The sequence below is a fragment of the Myotis myotis genome, unplaced genomic scaffold, assembly GCF_014108235.1.
Source record: "Myotis myotis isolate mMyoMyo1 unplaced genomic scaffold, mMyoMyo1.p scaffold_m19_p_4, whole genome shotgun sequence".
Classification (NCBI taxonomy): domain Eukaryota; kingdom Metazoa; phylum Chordata; class Mammalia; order Chiroptera; family Vespertilionidae; genus Myotis; species Myotis myotis.
In genome coordinates this window covers 115,448,679-115,460,463 of record NW_023416346.1, presented here as the reverse complement: position 1 = coordinate 115,460,463, position 11,785 = coordinate 115,448,679, and the positions used below count along the sequence as shown (strand labels likewise).

The 11,785-nt window shown below is 38.7% G+C and overlaps 1 pseudogene; it reads right to left on the bottom strand.

Annotated features, from left to right (window-relative positions):
* Window positions 1-5,364: 5,364 nt before the first annotated feature.
* Window positions 5,365-6,394, bottom strand: LOC118653944 (annotated as a pseudogene).
* Between the last annotated feature and the right edge of the window lie 5,391 nt (window positions 6,395-11,785).

Below are 11,785 nucleotides of genomic sequence, written 5' to 3'. Positions count from 1 at the left end.
TGACTGCCCACCCGCCATTCACCATTCCTTCACCTATGCCCACAGGAGGAGCAATTGCCCTGACTTTTCTTGTTGTTAGTCCTCATCTGAGTACATTTTTCCATTGATTTTAGAGAGAGTGGCAGGGAGGAGGGAAGGGGAGAGAGAGAGAAAAAAACATCGAAGTGAGAGAGACACATCGATTGGTTGCCTCCCGCATGTGCCCCGACCAGGGCCTGGGATTAAGCCTGCAAGCCAGGTACATGCCCTTGACCGGGAAATCAAACCCACTGCCTTCCAGTGTGTAGGCCGACGCTCTAACCACTGAGCATGCTGGCCAGAGCTGCCCTGACTTTTAATAGCTGAGGTTATTTTAATCTAAGTACTTATATACAAATAGAATCATGCATTATATGCTCTTTTGGCTTTGGCTTAACTCAATATTGTTGGTAAGTTTTATCTAAAGTGTTACATGGAGTGGTAGATACAGTGGAACAATGGTTCTCAAACTTAATTCATTCTGGAAGGCTGTTTGAGATACAATTTGCTCGAAAACAAAATCATTTTTTCCCATTAGAAATCATGTAAGTTGAATTAATTCGTTTCAGGCCCACAATTGATTCCCTATTTTAACCTTTCTTACATACAGTACATGTCTAATGTACTGTTTAGTCTATAAACAAATGCTTTTTTTTATTAAATTTATCAAACCACCCCCAAGTAGCCTTAGACGAATCGCTTTCAGTACTGGTTCCAGGGATGTCTTTCAGGAGGTCAGTATGCAGCATCTTTGCTTTTCCATAGACCATCGCCTCCGAAATGCCCGCTGCTTTTAGTTTATCCAAATTGACAACAATTTCTCAACTTCTTCACTTGCCTGTGATTGTTGTTTTGTGAGCACTTTCATACCGTTTATGTTTTAAAATTGTGCTAATCATCGATTTCACCAGCAACAAAAGCATTCTCTCCTTTGTTGCCTGAGAGATGCTTTTTATCATGCTGAGATACCAGCATGAAAGAGGTGCCAGATCAAAACCTAAATTTTGTTCAACAACAGAGACATTTTTTCCGTGAACTTGATTAAGAACCAGAATGTTTGAGATGTGAAACATTTGAGAACTGAGGTTTAATTGTACTTCATTCTCATTGGTGTATAATATTCTATTGTGTGAATAGAATTCACTTATTCATTTGACTTGTTGGTAGTTTTCAGTACATGCCCAACAGTGAAGCATTCTTATATATATCTTTTGGTATGCATGGTATTTAGTTTTAAACTAAGATAAATGAAATTATCAGTCATTCTAGAAAACTGGACAAAGAGCTGTAATATTGGGAAAGAGTATGTGTTTTTTAGTCAGAACCCTCTATATTTATGTTGTAGACAATATTCTAGATGTGATCTTGATCAAGTTACTCTACATTCTTTACTCAGTTTCAACATTTCTAAACTACAGGGTATTAAAAACATAATCTCTGACTTCTCTTAAGGATTAGAATTTGTGCTGTCAATACAGTGACCACTAGATACATATAGCCACTTAAACTTAATGTGAATTCCTTAAATTACATTAAATTTTACATCAAGCTTGTCAGTCACACTAGCCATATTCCAATTGCTAAATGACCATGTTATTGGATGTGAATGTATGTATATGAAATATTTAAGCCACATTGGCACTTTTTAATTGCTACGTGATACATTATGGTCATGTTTGTTTTGTTTTGTCCACTCAATCCCATCACAGTTTTGAGGCATTCATGCTCCCACCATATAAATTTCTAATTTATTCTGGCATCCTCAGAAGTTCTCAATTATGGTCCTGAAAGTCTTGTCAAATACTTTGTACTATCTTTTGTTTTCCCTCACCTTTCTGTCTCCTTCTGGAAATAGAGACAGTGAGATCCATGTCAAGAGGGAGAGGCCACTGGTATGGCTTCCTTTGCCTCCTCCCCTGCAGGGGTTCCTGGCAGTCTCATCATGCCTGACCACCATGGAGTGTGGCTGTCCTTCAGACTCTAAAAAACATCCTATCTCCAATGCTCATGACTAGTCAACCCTCTGTCACACTGTTTGCAGACATGTCCAGGTGTCTTGTCTACCTCTCACAAAGTCATATAAATAGCACTCTTTTTAGTTTCCACCTTGAAAACTGCATTTTCCTTGAAATTCTGTCACAGGATCTTTGGGGATGATAAGGATAATCTTGAGAATCATCCAGCTATTCTCAAAATGCTTTCTCTTTGTAATGGATCTTTAGTTGCTTTAAATTATCTTTCTTATGGTTATTTGTATTTTAGTTTGTGATTTTTCTTTTCAACAGCTATGGTAGTTATTATTATTATTGCATTATTATTTTTCAATTTCTTTGATTGTTGAGAGTATTATAGATGTCCCCCATTTCCCTCCCCACCTTGTCCCCCTTCACCCATCTCCCACTGCCCCCATCCCAGGCCTTCACCTATCTATTGTCTGTGTCTATGGGTTATGCATATATGCTTATAAATTCTTTGGTTAATCTCTTTCCGCCCTCCTTCCCACCTTCCCTCTGAGATCTGTCAGTCTGTTTAATGCTTCCATATCTGTGGCCCTATCTTGTTCATCAATTTTGTTCCTTAGATTCCATATATAAGCGAGGTCATGTGATACTTGTCTTTCTCTGACTGACTGGCTTATTTCGCTCAGCATAATACTCCCCAGGTCTCTCCACGCTGTCTCAAAGGGTAAGAGGTCCTTTTTTACAGCTACGTAGTGTTCCATGGTATAAATGCACCAAAACCTTTTTATCTATTCATATACTGATGGGCACTTGGGCTGCTTCTAGACCTTAGCTATCCTATATAATAAAAGGCTAATATGCAAATTGTCCCCTCAACCAGGAGTTTGACTGGGAGTTCGACCAGGGGGTGGCCCCGATCAGGGCAGGCTGGCTGGACTCCACCCATGCACGAATTCATGCACCAGGCCTCTAGTTTTAAATAATGCTGCTATGAACATAGGGGTGCACACATTCTTACTGATTGGTGATTCAGGATTCTTAGGATAGATTTCTAGAAGTGGATCAAATGGCAGTTCCATTTTTAATTTTTTGAGGAACCTATATACTGTTTTCTATGGTGGATGCACCAGTCTGCATTCCCGCCAGCAGTGTACTAGGGTTCCCTTTTCTCCACATCCTCGTCAGCACTTGTCATGGCCAACAGACATATAAAAAATTGCTCAACGTACTAATCATCAGAGAGATGCAAATTAAAACCACAATGAGGTATCACCTCACACCTGTCAGAATGGCTATCATCAACAAGTCAACAAATGACAAGTGCATTAGTATTTTTTATTAGTGATAATTATACCATGATAGGTGCTATGGGAGTTAAAAGTGGCATGGCCTTTGTCATTGAGAACTTATACTATTGAAAGGGAGAGGCGATTTAATTTTAAATAATTATAATCTGAGGTAGATAATTATATTGCTGGCAGTAAACATGTTTATCTCCATTTTCATTATACTTATAAATTTCAAATGTTAAAATGACAGAAATCAGCAAACATCACCATCTGGTTTTATTTTGCCTTTTTATTTCTTTTTTTTTTCCTCTTCAGAACTACTCATCTGTATAGGCAAGAAGCAACTGTACATGTGGTGTAATTTTAAGGAAAACTAAATATCTCATTTGCATTAATATTTCATTTCCCTCTAGGCTATCTGAAAGTATCAATTTCATATTGAGGTCATTTATATCCATAAGACTCTTATTAAAACATAAAAATATTCTTTGGGGGTTGGCAGGGAAAAGGTTGTTTTGATGGTCCATTGATCTCCTGAACTCCAATAAATAGGAGGATTTCTCAGAAGGTGTAACAAAGAAAGTGAGATATACGGCAGGGAGAATGTTTAGGAGAGGTGGGTAGCATTGGACTCTCATACCTAGAAGGTTATCTGGAGACCTTTCAGGGGCCCAGAGCTGAAGAAGAGTTGGAGAGAGAAGATGAAGGAAGATACACGTATCTGGATGTGGTGACAGTGTAAGCCCATTGTTTGTGAAAATCCATTGCACTTTGTCTACACTCTTGTCATAGTCTTTTCTTGTCATATTTCTATACTGATGCTTACACATCCCTAATTAAATGCCTCTGATTTGAAATCACAGGATAGCGTGGGAAAGTTTTTTTTTTTCCCCAAGATCATGAAGTATTTTATACAAATGTGTCAGTTCAAAGTTGGAAATCATTGTGGAACCACATGATCTATATTCATAGCGCCAGAATCCATATTCCTGTGTCAAGATTATAAGATTGTACCAATATTCAGACAGATTGTGTGGGAAGAAAAAGACTTGTGAAGAGAGGAGAGATTGCTTAAGAAAGGGCTTATTGAGCAATTCTTACTGAAATAAAATAAAAGTTCTTTAGTGAAAGCAGATCTTAGAGCAGTCTTATAGCAGCTAGGAAGCTAGAGCCAAGACATTCCTGAAACATATCTGTTGAAATATCAAAATGCTGCAGCAACATCTCTAAAGTAACTGGTCACATACAGTCAAGATGAAATATATACACAAATCTTATATCACACTAGAGGGCCGATGCATGAAATTTGTGCAAGAATAGGCCTTCCTTCCCCCAACTGCTGAAACCAGCTTCCCTCAAGCCACCAGCAGGCACCTGAGACCTGGGCTTCCCTCGCACCCCTACTTCATCTGGAAGGTTGTCCAGTCTAATGAGTATATTATGCTTTTATTATTATAGATATCAGAAACTATTTGATTATCTTCACTTCAATCCAAAAGATAATCTTTTTTTCTTGTTTTTTTTTTTTTGGTTAATCCTCACCAAAGGATATTTTTCCATTGAACTTTACAGAAAGTGGAAGGGATGGGGAGAGACAGAGACATCAGTGAGAGAGACACATAGACTGGTTGCTTACTACACACAACCCTCTCAAACATGCAACCGAGGTATGTACCCTTGACCTGAATCAAACCAACCCGGGCCTTAGCTGATTTGGCTCTATCCACTGAGCCAAACCAGCCAGGGCAATGGTTGCACTTTTGTTTTTATTTATTTTTTATTTTAGAAATCAACGGGTAGGTTATTTAAAAAAAGAATCAAAACAGAAACTCTAAGTATCAGTGTGTACATTGTACACATTTATTTATTTATTTTTCATTGTACACACTTAAATGACTCACAAGAATGAAGTTTTCTCATATACTTTAAGATTACACCACCATGTTGTGTTACCAAAAGATGTTCAAGGATAAATCTGACTCCAAACTGCATTATCTTTAAAGTGGCCACATTTCAAACATGCAAAAAGACTTCTGGTAATAAAACTTTGGAATGGGTGCTCATTCTCTTATTTCACTACAAACATGATAGAAAGAAGTTAAGTTGAGTATTTGCTCTAAAATACAACTGGAGTTGTAGTCTACACCAGCACTCCTCACTCCTCCGCTGCCATTTTTAGCAAGTACTCCTTGTCGATCTTGAAGAGTCTCCATCCCTCCTCGCTGGACAGATCAGAGGCACCTCTTTTTTTGTAGAAGTTGATAGATGGTTTATTCCATTCTGCTACCAGGAAGTGCATGCTGCTGCAGCGACATTTCATCGCAACCTGGCTCAGAGTCTTCAGAATTTCTGATCCTATCCCAAAGCCTCTAAAATCACTAATTATGAAGAAGTCTTCAAGATATAAGAGTTTTCCAATCCATGGGTCATAGGTAAAATAGTACATGACGAAACCAATTATGCTGTGTCCTTTGGGAGTGCTCCCTGGATACTTCTGCCACCAGGCACTGGTAGAAGGGATGCTCTCTGAAACTATCCTCCTGCAGATCTTTTTCAGTTATTATTACTTGTTCTTCTATCTATAATAATAAAAGCATAATATGCTAATTAGATCAGACAGCCAAACAACCTTTTGGACGTCCTTCTGGACGAAGCCACAGTTGCAGGGGCAGAGGCAGAAGCAGATAAAGGCGATCAGGCAGGCAGGCGAGTGGTTAGGGGCAATCAGGCAGGCAGGCAGAGTGGTTAGGGGCGATCAGGCAGGGAGGCAGAGTGGTTAGGAGCCAGCGGTCCCGGATTGTGAGAGGGTGCAGGCCAGGCTGAGGGCCCCCCAACCCTGTGCACAAATTTCATGCACTGGACCTCTGGTGTATTCATATTTAGCCAGTTCCTTAATCGGGTGCAGGATGTCACTGCAGTTGTCAGCTGTCAGCGGCGGAGGCAGGGCGGATCACGAAGTTAGCCATTTTCGTCTTTTGCTTTTCTTCCCCTTGCGGACTAAGCCTCTGTACTTGAACAACAGGAGAGAGTGGTTCTTCATTCGTTTCCCGGGAGCGGCCTCTTCTCAGTCAGGCTGGCACCATGACCCGGGAAACCTCGGTGAGCAACTGAAAGACGGGACCAGAGCCGGTGGGGAACTGCCCAACGGATGCACTTTTGACAGGCTGTGTATCATGTGCTAGTCTAATCTCCAATCGGTTTACTACATTTCCCATATCATTGTAGAAAGTTTATTTTTAAACAGAAATAGTACATTGTAGTAACAATTATCAAGTGTTTACTGTGTACCAGGCACTATTTGAAATGCTTGAAATATATTAGCTCAATCAATCTTTGCAACAATGCTTTGAGGTTGCTAAAATACTATCTCAATTTTCTAGGTAAGAAAGCTGAAGCATAGTTGTAAAAAGAAAATTAAATTAAAATTTAAAAACCACAAAATATGCTCAAGTTAACAAGAAACGGAGCTGAGATTTGAACCTAGGAACTATAGTTTGGCTCTTGATTTTTAATTCTCAACCACTACCATACACTGTTTATTGAAGTAATGTAATTACTTAACTAAGAATTACTGCTAGAATTTAATTACAAAGTACCTTCAGTTTTCTCTCTGATTGTCTCTCTATATTTACTGAGTATGGGTGGTTCTTCACCAGCCTCAGGATGAAAATTCAAGGCCTGCCCCATGGCTTCTCTAAGCACACTAAGGTAATAAATGCTCAACTGTTGCTTTTAGTTCCAAAATACAGTCTCAATTCAGTAATTAGGATATCCGGTCTCATAAAATCATTTTAAAAATGTCTCAATTTATTCTAAAATTTAGTCTTCTCACCTGCCTGAGCTTGGTCCCATTTCTGGTGGAAGTTGACATTAGCCTTCCCCCACCTCACCCATCACAATGGATAATTACAACATGATTGAATATCAGGGAAAGAGAAGAGCTAGATTGGGTAGGAAAGTTCTTGTTTGCTTGTAATGGCATGGTGATTTAACTCTAGCACTCTTTGGACCTAGATTTGATTAAATCTGACTCTGACTCTGTTTTTTCATGTGATAGACTAATTGAAAAAATTCCCCAAGTCTTCACCTCTCCTTTATTCATCACTTTTTCCTTGAAACTTCATAATGCTCCTTCAGTCTGTCTCTGGGGATGGCCAATGGAATGTGAACAATCATGATGTACATAAAAGCTTGAAAAATGTTGGTATGAGCAGGCTTGCCCTCAATTTTGTGCCTCTGCCATTGTAATGAGAGAATGTTTGTGCTAGCTCGCCAGAGGCTGTTACATGTCATCTCAGTTGTTCCAGCCAAAAGCATCCTAAATGAAGCTGAATCAACCATCCTTAAACATGTATATGAACCAAGCCCAGATCAGTAGACATGTAGATGACAACTCTAGATGCATGAACCATAAAGTTATTATTGTACATGGATGAGGGTTTTTTGATTGATATTCACTATTATTGTGACAATAGGTATCTGATAGAAGCATTCTCATGATTTCCTTTGGGGGTCCCCTAATTACGGGAATATATCTCACATGCTTTTTCATCAATGAGGAAAATCATAAGCATATCTAGGCTCCTGAGTTTCCCTTTTATTCTCCAGCCCCTAGACATCTGGAAAATCTTCCAGATTATTTATTCTATGACCTAACTAACATTTCCAGGAACTTCATTGATCAAAATCCAAAAAAAAAACCCCACCATATTCTTACTTTCTCTTGTTTATAGTTCACATCTGGGCCACAGGACATAGTCAAACAATTTTTACCCAAATAAGCACTTGGAATAAAACCTAATTGCTATACAGACAGCTCTTTCCTGCTGCTGGTATGAGTTAAATACCAGTTTCCAGTGTCCATGAAATTTATAGGAACACATAGTAAGCTAATTGTGGCATCTCATTAAAGCGCCTCTCTTGACTTAGGATTTGGAAGCAATACCATACCCTACCCCTTTGGGAGGGAAGGAATTCACAACACTATTCCTTCCAAATTAACCTGCTAAAATATTACCAGATAAACTCTATGAAGCTACTATGATTCTATTTGAGGTTAGAAGGTATTCCATCCTGTCCTTCCCACTTTGGGGATACGGTGGTCTCTAAGGTACAGTTATCGCTGAAGAAAATGCTCTTCCAAAAAAACAAAAAAAGGAAGAAGAAAAGAAGGACGAAAATGCTCCTCCCAATCCTTCTCTAACAAAACCCACCCTTTCATATTAATTATAAGGTTAAGAAGACTAAAATTCCTCAGATGCTTCTCTGTTACTTTTAACAGGCTCACATCTCGGTCTAATAGATGATTTTGTAATGTGCTTTAATTGACCATTGCCACTGAAGCCCTCCTCACTAACTGCTCCTCCTTATCACAGATGTCCTGGAGGCAAAAATTTGCTTACATTCTATAAATTTCTTCCTTCTCAACATCTAACCCAAAACTAAGCACACACACATACCTTAAACAACATTTCCACATATATACCCACACTCCTTACACAACATGTATACACATACACACACATACTCATGTCCAAGGAATAGAAACTAAAAAGAAGTTTTAAGAGATAGGTTTCAATGTACAGCATTTCTTCTGCACATATTGTCTGGTATATATATATATATATATTATTGATTTCAGAGAGGAAGGAAGACGGAGAGAGAAACATCAATGATGAGAGAGAATGAGAGAGAATCACTGATTGGCTGCCTCCTGCACATCCCACACTGGGGATTGAGCCCCCAACCCGGGCATGTGCCCTGACCTGGAATTGAACCATAACATCCTGGTTCATGAGCTAATGCTCAACCACTAAACCATGCTGGCTGGGCTTGTCTGGTTTCTTTTAGCCTATTTGGTTGTTGACTACTCAACTGCCTGATTTTTATGGTACACATACAGCATGGACCAATCTCACAAAAGCCTGAAATTAAACCTGCAATTTGGACGAGGCTGCGGGTAGAGACATATCCTCTATTCCAGCCACAGAGAAAGCTTCCACTTAAGGGAAAAGCACAATTTTCAATATGTAAAAAAAACATGTGCAGTTGGCATCAGGAACCCAAGATAAAAGGAAATAAACAAAATAAAAGCCAGGAAATTCCAATAAATAAGCATAGCACAATGGTGTGTAATTAAAAGCAAAGTAATACTCAGGGACCATGAGCAGGCAGGTGCTCAGCGTTATGGAAGTCTAGAAGCCAGGATAGAGTCCTCCTAATTAGGTTGGTTAGTGGAGTAGATAAATAAATCGCCAGAATCAAATGAAGCCCCAATCTTGCAAAGATCAGAATATTTTATAGCTTATTAAAGAAGATGGCAATGAATTAATAAGCTACTATTTATTGAGTGCTTATTATATTTGAGCCCTGAACTTAATAATTTAAATTCATTTAATGCTTGAAATGGGGTTATTCCATTCTCTACAGAAAGTAGGAAAGTAAAGTTTGTTTAAATTTAAGTTACAGTTACATAATAAGGAGATACTAGATTCTCACTCCTCTTCCGTAGTGAAGAGCTGATAATTGAGAAATGACTGCCTTGCTAGAGGCTACATTTTCCAGCATCCTCTGTATCTAGCTAAGTGGCATGCAAGTGAAAGCGATGTTTCTCTTCTTTCTTTATTTTTCACTTTCTGACTATAAGCAAATATCTCTGAGGCTCTAATCTATAATGGAGCCACCAGGTGGAAGATATCTGGCCTTGTGCATCACCAGGTTGAGAGCCATCTTTGAATATTCATATTTAATCATTGTATGAGAAACATTTATTGCATTAATCATTGAATTTAGGGGATTATCAGTTATGATATCTATCTTAACATATACTACTATAGTTCTCTTAATCACTGAGTCAATATTACCTTAATAAAAGACAAGATGTTGAATGAGAACCTGCTTTGAGGGATTGTTGGAAAAACATAGTTAACACACTTGTAGACACAAGTTTACACATAGGCAGCACCATATATCTTTGGAATTCCTATAGTGATGATTATGATAATTTGGTAGCTTTACTTTTAATGTATTTTCTCACTTTAGACTTAAAGATGGAATTTTTAACTGAATTCAATAAACATGGAAACCAAATATCAGAAGACGCAAATGACTTCTTTGTGACAGAGTTGAAAAAAACCCAAGTGGTTAGCTAAAAAAATCTGTGCTCTTTTCCTGAAACATATTTATTTTTAACTTGCTGGTTAAGAAAATAAAAAACCAAAGCGTCCATGATTTCTTAACCAGTATGAAGTTTTAAAGGTATGGCTGAAGACTTGAGAAAAATGTAGAAGCTCATTTATTCTAGCTGGGGTACAAGGTCAGAAATGAGTAAAAAAAAAAAAAAAAAAAAAAAAGTTGATGATAAATTACTTAAATTCCTCCACCATAAAGTTAGGATTGGGGTTTAATGGGCAGTAGAAGGCAAGAAGCCAAAGACTACACCTTTGTCCTGAAGTTGAATTTTCTAGTTTCTTTTGGATATATATATATATATATATATATATATATATATATGTCATTTATGGGCTTGGAATAACATGGGGATAGGAAATAATTTTGTCAGAGGTGTACTTGATCTAAAATAACCAATAAGCACATTTTAACAGATTATCTTTATTTCATTTAAATAAAAATTACCCAAGTAGGAATGACGCCACCATTGTCCAATATCAATTTCTGCAATTATATAAATACTAGAGGCCCAGTGCATGGATTCGTGTACCAGTGGGGTTCTCAGCTTGGCCTGTGCCCTCTTGAAATCCAGGACCCCTTGAAGGATGTTAGACTACCAGTTTCAGCCCAATCAGACAGTTTGACATCCCCCGAGCTGCCAGGGAGGAGTCCGAGCTGGGCCAGGCACTGCACTGTTCCTATTTATCCTGGCCTCACTGTGCTATGACGAGCACTGACCACCAGGGGGCAGACGCTCAACGCAGGAGCTGCCCCCTGGTGGTCAGTGCACTCCTACGGGGGGCGCCGCTCAGCTGACCAATGGGCACCAGATGCCAGGCTCACAGCTGGCAAGCGCAGCCTCTCTCACCTCCTTGGCAGCGCTACTGAGCGAGTGTGGCGGCAGACTTGCACAATGGCTCCCTTTCCTCCACATCCTCGCCAGCACTTGCTCTTTGATATCCTCTTGAAAATAGCCATTCTGACAGGTGTGAGGTGATAACTCGTAGTTTTGATTTGCATTTCCCTGACGATTAGTGATGTTGAGCATCTTCTCATATCTCTTACCCATTTGTATATCTTTGGAGAAATCTCTATTTAGGTTCCCTATCCATTTTTTAATCAAATTGTTTGCTTTTTAAATGTTGAGTTGTATGTGTTCTTTAAATATTTTGGATATTCATACCTAATCAAATATGACATTTGCATATATTTTCTCTCACTCAGTAGGTTGCCTTTTTGTTTTTGTTGATGGTGTACTTTCCTATGCAAAAACTTTCAGTTTGATGTAGTCCCATTTGTTTATTTTTGCTTTTGTTTCCTTTGCCCAAGAAGACATATCAGAAAAAA